This window comes from Trichomycterus rosablanca, chromosome 8, assembly GCF_030014385.1.
Source record: "Trichomycterus rosablanca isolate fTriRos1 chromosome 8, fTriRos1.hap1, whole genome shotgun sequence".
In the NCBI taxonomy this organism is placed as follows: Eukaryota; Metazoa; Chordata; class Actinopteri; order Siluriformes; family Trichomycteridae; genus Trichomycterus; species Trichomycterus rosablanca.
Genome location: NC_085995.1, coordinates 30,219,745 through 30,228,502, shown reverse-complemented (window position 1 = coordinate 30,228,502; position 8,758 = coordinate 30,219,745).

The window sequence follows — 8,758 nt, the reverse complement described above, 5'->3', positions numbered from 1 at the left end:
CATGCACTCCATCAGATGTAATGGGCATTAAGGATACTGAAATTTTACATGTACATTTTCAGCATTTAGCAGGTGCTTTTTTTTTTTTTTTTTTTTCTTCTTCTTTCTTTAAAGTGACTTACAGTACAGTGACAGTGACAGTATACAGTCTAAGCAACTGAGGGTTAAGGGCTTTACTCAAGGGCCCAACATTGACAACTTGGCAGTGGTGGGGCTTGAACCAGTGACCTTTTAATTACTAGTCCAGTACCTACAACAAATTTTACAGGGCAGTCAGTCTCCCTGCTTTAAGGGAATATGTGTATATTTTTTTTTATTTAGATAGTTGTCGATTGTATTATTACTTAGACTTGGGTTCCCCTGTGCGCCTAGGCACATCGGACAGCAAGCTTTGGTCAGTTTCCTGTCAGCCGCAACTTCAGCCCCTCAATCCCACGTAACTCCTGGTGTTTGAAACTTCAGCGCCAGATCATCTTAGGTCAACCTGCTTTGCGCTTTCTATAATGTGGTGTCCATTGTATTGCCATCTTCAGATGTTGTGGAAGGCGAAGTATGTGACCAGCAAAGTGTTGTCTGTGTTCCTTTGCAATGTCTTCCAGTTCTCTGCCGTTGCTTCTTCATAGAACTTTTTTGTTGGTAAAAGTGTATTATTAGCAGAACTATTTTTATGGTGTTTTCACACTTCACTTAATTAATTTAGGAATTTATTAAATTTATTATAATTACTGAAGAACTTAACTGAGATTGAATTCTGCACTACTAAGATGAACTACCATGCTAAAGCAGTTGTTTTTATGTGATTAGAATCACACATAGCTCAAATATCTGCCAGACATTCATTGGGAATTTATTTATGATAGATAACCGCATGTTAAGCTAAACATAGCCCACCCACTACGTTGCTGCTTTAAACTGCCATTTATTAGAAACCTAACAGCTGACTAGCAATATCAGCACTGTCATGTTTGACACAATGATATGCACTACCTTGTCTTATGACCTTCCAAATAAAAACGTAGTAAACAAAGTACATCACAACAGGGAATAATTTAAGACTTCCACATATTTCTCAAATTTTTTTTTTGTATTATGCTATTCATACATTTTACCTTTCTCTCCCAGTCTAGTCATATCCAGTTACCCAGTTGTCTTCCCTCTACTGCTGCTGACGCTTACATTGACACAGAAGGACCATACTTAACACACGTTTCCTCAGACACATGTAATAGCCGACAAGAAATTTCTCTTACCAATGTATGTAAACATGCACCAACTAGAAAATCAGTTCAATTTAACAAATTAATTAAATTATTGGAATGTGATTTGTACTGGATATAATTCTGGCCATTAATATATGTAAAACCACATCATCTAGTCACTGACATCTGTTGAAAGGAATTCTGAAAGTTAGAAAAGTGTTTTTTTATTTCTAAAAGAACAAATTATACAGATATACTGCTTAATTAACAAGCACATGGCTATATGTATAAAACATACACAGGAGATGGAGTACACATATTTTTGGGAAAATAGAAAAAAAGTAGAGCACACATTATAGACCGTTTCAATGAGGGTAAACAATAACAACGCTACTGCGCATGTCTGTTCCTTTCGCCTTTCCGGTAGCGCCACTTTTAAACATCCATCCAGCTGTCAACATGACGAGCTCGTACTTTTCGAGTCTCCCGAACGCGGAACAAACGCGATATTAGCAGAAATGAATGATAGATCATCAAGTATCTTTACCAGACCCTTTTGAGGAGAATTTAAGAAGTGTTTTTCCGCTGACCTAAAACGTTTGCCTGAGGTAACATACCCAGACGTGTATCACTACCCTGTTGAAACGGAGTGTGTTTACACCAGAGGCAGTGAAAGCACACCGCAGTTTGGACGCATACAATTAATTATTAAAATCATTATTGTGTCATCTCCCCTTTCGTGTCTGTTGAGTTAAGAGCCATTATAATATCATAAAAATATGACAAACCACAGTGAATTACTTCTCATCTGAATTAGAACATATTAGCTAATGCTAAAACGATTTTTTATAGCCTAACTGGAAATACATGAAATATTTTACAGTAAGCACAATGTACTCATAAATAGAATGTTTACTTTTTGTATTACAAAAGTAGAACCATGTTTCTTTACAGGTCTGTGTGTCATTTAATAATTAAGCTAAGCTAATTATTACAGCTAATTAAGCCGTTAATATAATTCCATATAGTGACATTTCCCCAAAATATAGTCCTATAATGTTATGGCTTTTACACCGTATTCTAAAGAAAATGTAAACTTTTTACTGCTTATGTTAGGTTTATGTTTATTCTGTTCTATTAATACAAATATTAAGCGCCTGCATATTTTAATACACTTAAGCTAAACGTCAGGGACAAGACACCAAGAGAACAGCGTTTAAGTGAGTACATTTGTTCACAATATTTTATTATGAAATAATATATATTACATTAATTATAAGAGTTGATGGTGGGTATCCAGCTGTCTCTATTTACAGCAGCAATCCAAGCGTTTCGCTGTGCGTTGTCTTTTGGAAATCTGTTCACCTTAATTTCTGAAAGCAAGTTTGTACCTGGCCTGAGGGAACATCCGACAACCGAACAACACGGTCCTAACTTTAATTTAGACATACTGTCAGTAAATCACAACTGAACTAGCGCAAAAGAATTGAAGCAGTTGTACTCAATCGCTGTTGTTCTGAGCGCTGTTTACCACCAAGCGGAAGCGTCTTAGGAACATCAACGTCACTTCCTGGACTCATGAATATTCATTTGAAACGGTCTATAGTGAAGCTTGTGTGCTCTTCATAGATTGTCAGGTTTTGTAATCACTAGAACTAATTGTCATGTATTTTGGTATATTTCTTTAATGTTCAAAATGTTTTCCCCTCAAATGCTTTTGACTTTCCATCTAAAATAAAAACTAGTTGGGGTGTTAGCTGCACCTCCCTCAAAACCAGCATTGTTAAAATTTCTCTTTTTTATGGTTGTAATTACACCTTTTAAAATACTTAATATTTTAACTTCACTGGAGATGCACTTTAAAGAATAATGTAGTCGCCTCTCTTGCTTCAGCAATTGCTTTGCAACAACCACCTTAATAAATATGACATTTGAGAATTTCTGGGGCTATAAATAGGTTTAATTATGGAAGTGTTAAAGCCGTTTCTGGGTCATTTTAGACATGGGTATGTATCTCAAATCTACACTGATTAAACCAGTGTGTGTTCCAGGGTAATGGGTTTGTAGTTTGTCCTGGGTCTATACCCTCTATGTGCTTAGGCACCTGTGAATAAAAGTGGTGAATTGAAATGCACGAATGAATAACTGGTGTCATCAGAATGAAACAGCTAATCACGTAAAGGTGTTCTTTTAAACCAATGTTATATTTTGACACAATACCATCAATAAACTTTAAAGTATCTGCTAATGCCCAATACTGCAGGTAACCTCAAAGTGTCATGTTGTGTGGCACCCACACTAGCTGCTGTGCCACCTTGCCGCTTAATACATCATAATAGCTATTAAACAGTATATTGTAAATGTAAGTAAATACATTTCAGCACGAATCAGCTCCAAGTATTTATCTAAAAGAACCGAGTGAAAGAATCAAGTCGTGTCCAAATGACACATCCCATAGTCTCCATCAAACCTCAATAAGCTGGATGCTTTTTGCATGGAAATAAAGAACATTCCACAAGAGAGGTGTCAGAAGCTTGTTAGTACAATAAATTGCTTATTAGAGGTTATCAAGGCAAATGGATGCTTTTCCAAGTATTGAGGCTGGGCGGTTGACTACAGTTGTGGGTGTGGTGGAAAAACCCTTAATAAAATACCTCAAAAACTTCCTGAGTTTGAATCTTGTCTGCAGAGAATCACACAGAGACTCTGTGAATGCGATAACATTGGGAAAAGTAAACATCCTTATATACTCTTGTTGGTGACCTTGTAGGACAGTGGAAGATTCCACCGTTAACAGAGATTTCTTAGCTAGAACATACTGGTCTAAACCAGCTAGAACTGGGCTTTGGACATCATACAATGCAATTGACGCACGTCTTATCACGTACACCATGTACACATCCAGTAACATTGTTGTAGCAGTATTCTTGGAATATTGGAACATAATTACTGGTCCTAACCATGGCCCAAGCATATCCACATTTTCTAAGTTGTAAATGATTATGTATTAATACTTCTAGTGTAAATTAACATTTTTCTCTCACATGGGGTGTCCACAAACCTTTGGTCATATGGTGCAGCCTGTTTATATTTTATATAATTCAGGTTCTTATTGGGTTAACTTGATTTGATGTGTATATTTAGGTCAAATAATTAGGAAGCACAATGTCAGCTTTCACCTGTATGCTGATGACATACAGCTTTATCTTCCCATTAGACCGAATGAAAATGGCTCGTTAACGTCAAGTTGTCTTGAGGACATAAGGAGGTGGATGGCTGACAATTTTCTTCAGCTGAATGAAAGCAAGTCAGAGGTTATCGTTTTTGGGGGTCCTCATCACATCAATAGTGTCTCCAATAACCTTGGTCACTTGTCTACATGTGTCAAAACATCTGTGAGAAATCTTGGTGTTATCTTTGACTCTGACCTCAGATTTGATAAACAAATCAACTCTGTGGTAAGGAATAGCTTCTTCCAGCTCAGATATATTGCGAAGATTAAGCCTTTTCTCTGCTATTCTGACCTGGAAAAGGTTATTCATGCATTCATTTCTGCAAGAACTGACTACTGTATTGGGATTAATCAGTCTCTGTTGTGGCGCTTGCAGGTAGTCCAGAATGCAGCAGCAAGGTTACGGACTAATACCAAGAAAAGAAACCATATTACACCTGTCCATGCCTCACTACATTGGCTGCCTGTTCAGCACAGGATTCATTTTAAAGTGCTTTTATTTGTTTTTAAAGCGCTTAATGGTCAAGCCCCGGCTTATCTCAGTGGTATGTTTTCTCCCACAACCACACAGCGATCTTTGAGATCAGCCACTCTGTTGACTGTTCCTAGGGCTCGTTTGAAGCTAAAAGGTGATCGTGCATTTGCAGTTTATGCTCCGAGGCTATGGAACTCTACATCCTAATATTCGACAAGCACCTTCGGCCGCTGTTTTTTAATCACTCCTGAAAACATTCCTTTATAAGCTGGCATTTGAACAGTGAGGAGCTGTGTTAATTTTAATTGTCTAGTCTATTTTTATGTTTTATATCTCTCTTTTTTAACATAATGTTGTCTTATGTATGCTTGTTCGATGTACAGCACTTTGGTCAACGTAAGTTGTTTTAAGAGTGCTTTATAAATAAAATTTACTTACTTACTTACTATATACTATGGAATGGAGAAACGAAATAAGCTGATTGGCTTGTTTAGTGGAGCGCGCAGGATTCCTGAGTTCTGATTGGCTAAAATTGCTTTCTATTAAAAAAAAACGCTCATCCAATACGGATGAGTATATTGACTCTTCTTTGTGAACCATATCAGTTAACTCGGCTCACACAAAAAGAGTCGACTCTTTTGTATTTCGTACTATATGAGACAGATCAATATAATGTTGTATATTTATTATGAAACAAGGACTGTTTATCATCTGTTTTTACTTACCTTTCGTCCAGGTCGCACTGGGTTTGGCACCAAAATAACTGGGTGCACTGAATAATTGCTGTCATCAGTATGAAAGTTTATACAACGTGTTTTTTCAAACTAATTTTATATTTTTGACACAATACTATCACTAAAATTATGTCCATTAAATAGTAAACTGTTAATGCAAATAAATAGATTTTTACCACGAATCGGCTCCAAGAATTTATTTAGAAGAACCGATTTTAGGAATCGACTCGTTTCCAAACGACACATCGCTAGTCTCCAGGCGTCTATTAAGCACACGAACCGAGTGACGAATTTCACATCCTCGGTGAGAAGACATAGGGAGTGAGAAATGCTGAAAACGGTTAAGAATTGAGTATTTATCGAGGTATGCGTTCTTTTATTCTGTATATTTTTTCTGATGATGGAAGGACTATAGAAGCGTGTGTACATGTGGTATGTTGGTATTCAGCATAAAAAAGGTATCGCTACACCGACCGTCTGAATATCCACCATCATGGACATTATCACCTGAGACCATTCAAAGCCAGTTTTTCGAAGTGAAATGCACGTTTTGTTCTGGAAAATTCTAGTAGATTAAACATTTATATTCGCATTTTAATTAAACACCAGCTTTGCTGTGACAATATCAGTATTGTCTACTCTAGACCAATCGAAACGACTAGTAGCTTCTGTACATTAACGTAAGGTCGCGGCATTCCGTACATCTTCTATTTTATGTCGAACTCTTTGTCTTAATCCTTTGGGGTTAAGGTATTAACTGAATTTTAAACCTTAATTCGATAATAAGCTGTCGAATTGAAACTACAAGCCAAAATTAACTGGGTATCGCGCTGCACGGAACACTGTTAGTGTTAACGATCATCCGTACAGTGCGAGGCTAATCTTGTCTATATGTAAATGATCTTTAATTCGCTCCCGTGTCGTCTGTTTTTACTGCTCGTGAACAAGCCTTCGGTTTCTATCCACATCTGAGAAGTAAATTAACACGGTGACATGTCTGTAGCGGTGTTTTCTTTATTATATATCAATTAATATCATTTTTTTGTGATGAGGTTTAATTATATGCAAAGCCGAGACGCTCTGAGCACCGTGCGGAATACCGTGAATTTACGTTCTATAATGAATATGTGTGTTTTATTCCGTTTACTGTTTCATTAAATCAATCTGTAGGATGTAAATGATTGGTGTAATTACTGGATGTACCTGAGAAGTGTATTTTCCTTTTTGTCGTTTGCATTTTCTTTATAAACCGAACCAGAGGGGGCGCACCTGACCATGACTTCAGTTTAGATCCTCTGTTATTCATCAGTGATGTGATCTCAGATTTGGTGTTAACAGAATCAGAACCTGTGGTACCAGGAGCTGGACTCTGGACCCTGTTCTGTGTTTTGAGCCTCTTTACAATGCTGCCTTGTGGACTCAGAATCAAGCAGCATTGTACAGGGCTATGAGAGCACAGAAACATGTACACCACCTTCTTCTTCATCTTCAGTATCATCCTCCTCTTCACTGTGTAAACTGCAATAATGGCACCGTTCATCTGCGCAGATCGACCGGGGGCACTGAGATACATCATACCTTAAGTAGACCTACTGTCTAAAGAGAATGAAGAAAAATAATGAACTGTTGAGCAATTCATTTGATCTTTTGTTTTCTTAATGTCTTTTGTCTGTTGTTTTTCTTAATGTGTATCGTACTAAGAAAACAGCATTCGTTAACGGACAGGGCTGGTTTGTTTACATTCCTCCTGCTAGTCATCGACATCGAGTCAAGTCTGGAGAGGTTTATTGTCATTTCAGCTATATACAAGACAAGTACATATTAAAATGAAACGTTCCTCCAGGTCCAAGGTGCGACATAGAACTAAGTGCAAGACAGTACAGTACAGTGCAGGTAGACAACATTACATTAATACGAGAATGCTTAAAATAGATAAAGGAAGACGAGACTAGAGACAAGTGTTGGTTAGTACATGGTACTGAGTAAAGATGAGGTAGATTATATACAAGTTGTGTGTATCAGTCAAGTTAAGTCAGACTCATTTATATAACGCTTCTTACTATGAACATTGTCTCACATCAACTGGGTTTGACATGCTTCCAAGAGTAAATATCTCAATATTTGCTCCTCAAAAAAATAAAACAAAACCTTTGTGATAAATGAGTAACATCTTAAAGATTCCTGGGGAAAATATCTTTTGCAGTTGTTTAGGTTTTAACATTTTAAATATATTATTAATAACCTTATTTGTTTATTAGATTTGCAATTATAGGTCCCTCATTATTCACCCAGATAAAAGCGCAGTATTGAAAAGCTGTCATAAAATTATTTATATACATACTAGGGGTGTAGGAACCATTATGTGTGGGTTTTGTTGGTTTGATTTGCTTGCACTGGGGGCCAGATACAAAATCCACACCAGGTGAGGGGCCCAGATACAAAATCCACACCAGGTGAGGGGCCCAGATACAAAACCTTAATTTTCAGGCTGTAAATCTTATTGCATTGGATAACTTTTAGTTAAACTTGTAGGGTTTCTGTTAAAATGTTAATGCAAATCTCCTAAAACCATTTGCTGGGGAGTTAAAACACATGCAGATTCCATGAGCCAGTACCTTTATATTCACTTATAGTCTGTATTGTCAATGACTTACCTCTTTAAAAAGTGACATTTGTGCCTCAGAAAGCAGCCAAGATAGCTAATTAAGTATGCTGTATGTAAAAGACTCATACGTAGAAGAGTAAAAATGCGATACATTTAAATACTAATAACAGTGAATGGTTTGAGGCAGGAATTCTGATAATTAAATGGCAGAATGTGTTACAAAAAAACTGCACTTCAGTAAAAACAGATTTAACCTTCTATCCCCTAATTGAACTTGGAATAGAACCCTGTGCTATTCTACATCTTGCAGTACAATTTAAACAGGACGTGTATTCAGGGAGGCAGTTCTTGGTTTTGTGTTCCAGTGCATTATATTTGAATCGAGGAATAAACCTTGACGTTAGTTTTTTATCAGTATCAGCTTTTATCACTGAATATTTCACTGTAAGACTGTGTCTTGAGTGTTCATGTATGAAGATAAAAGCATGGAATACAACCACTGAATTTAAGTAT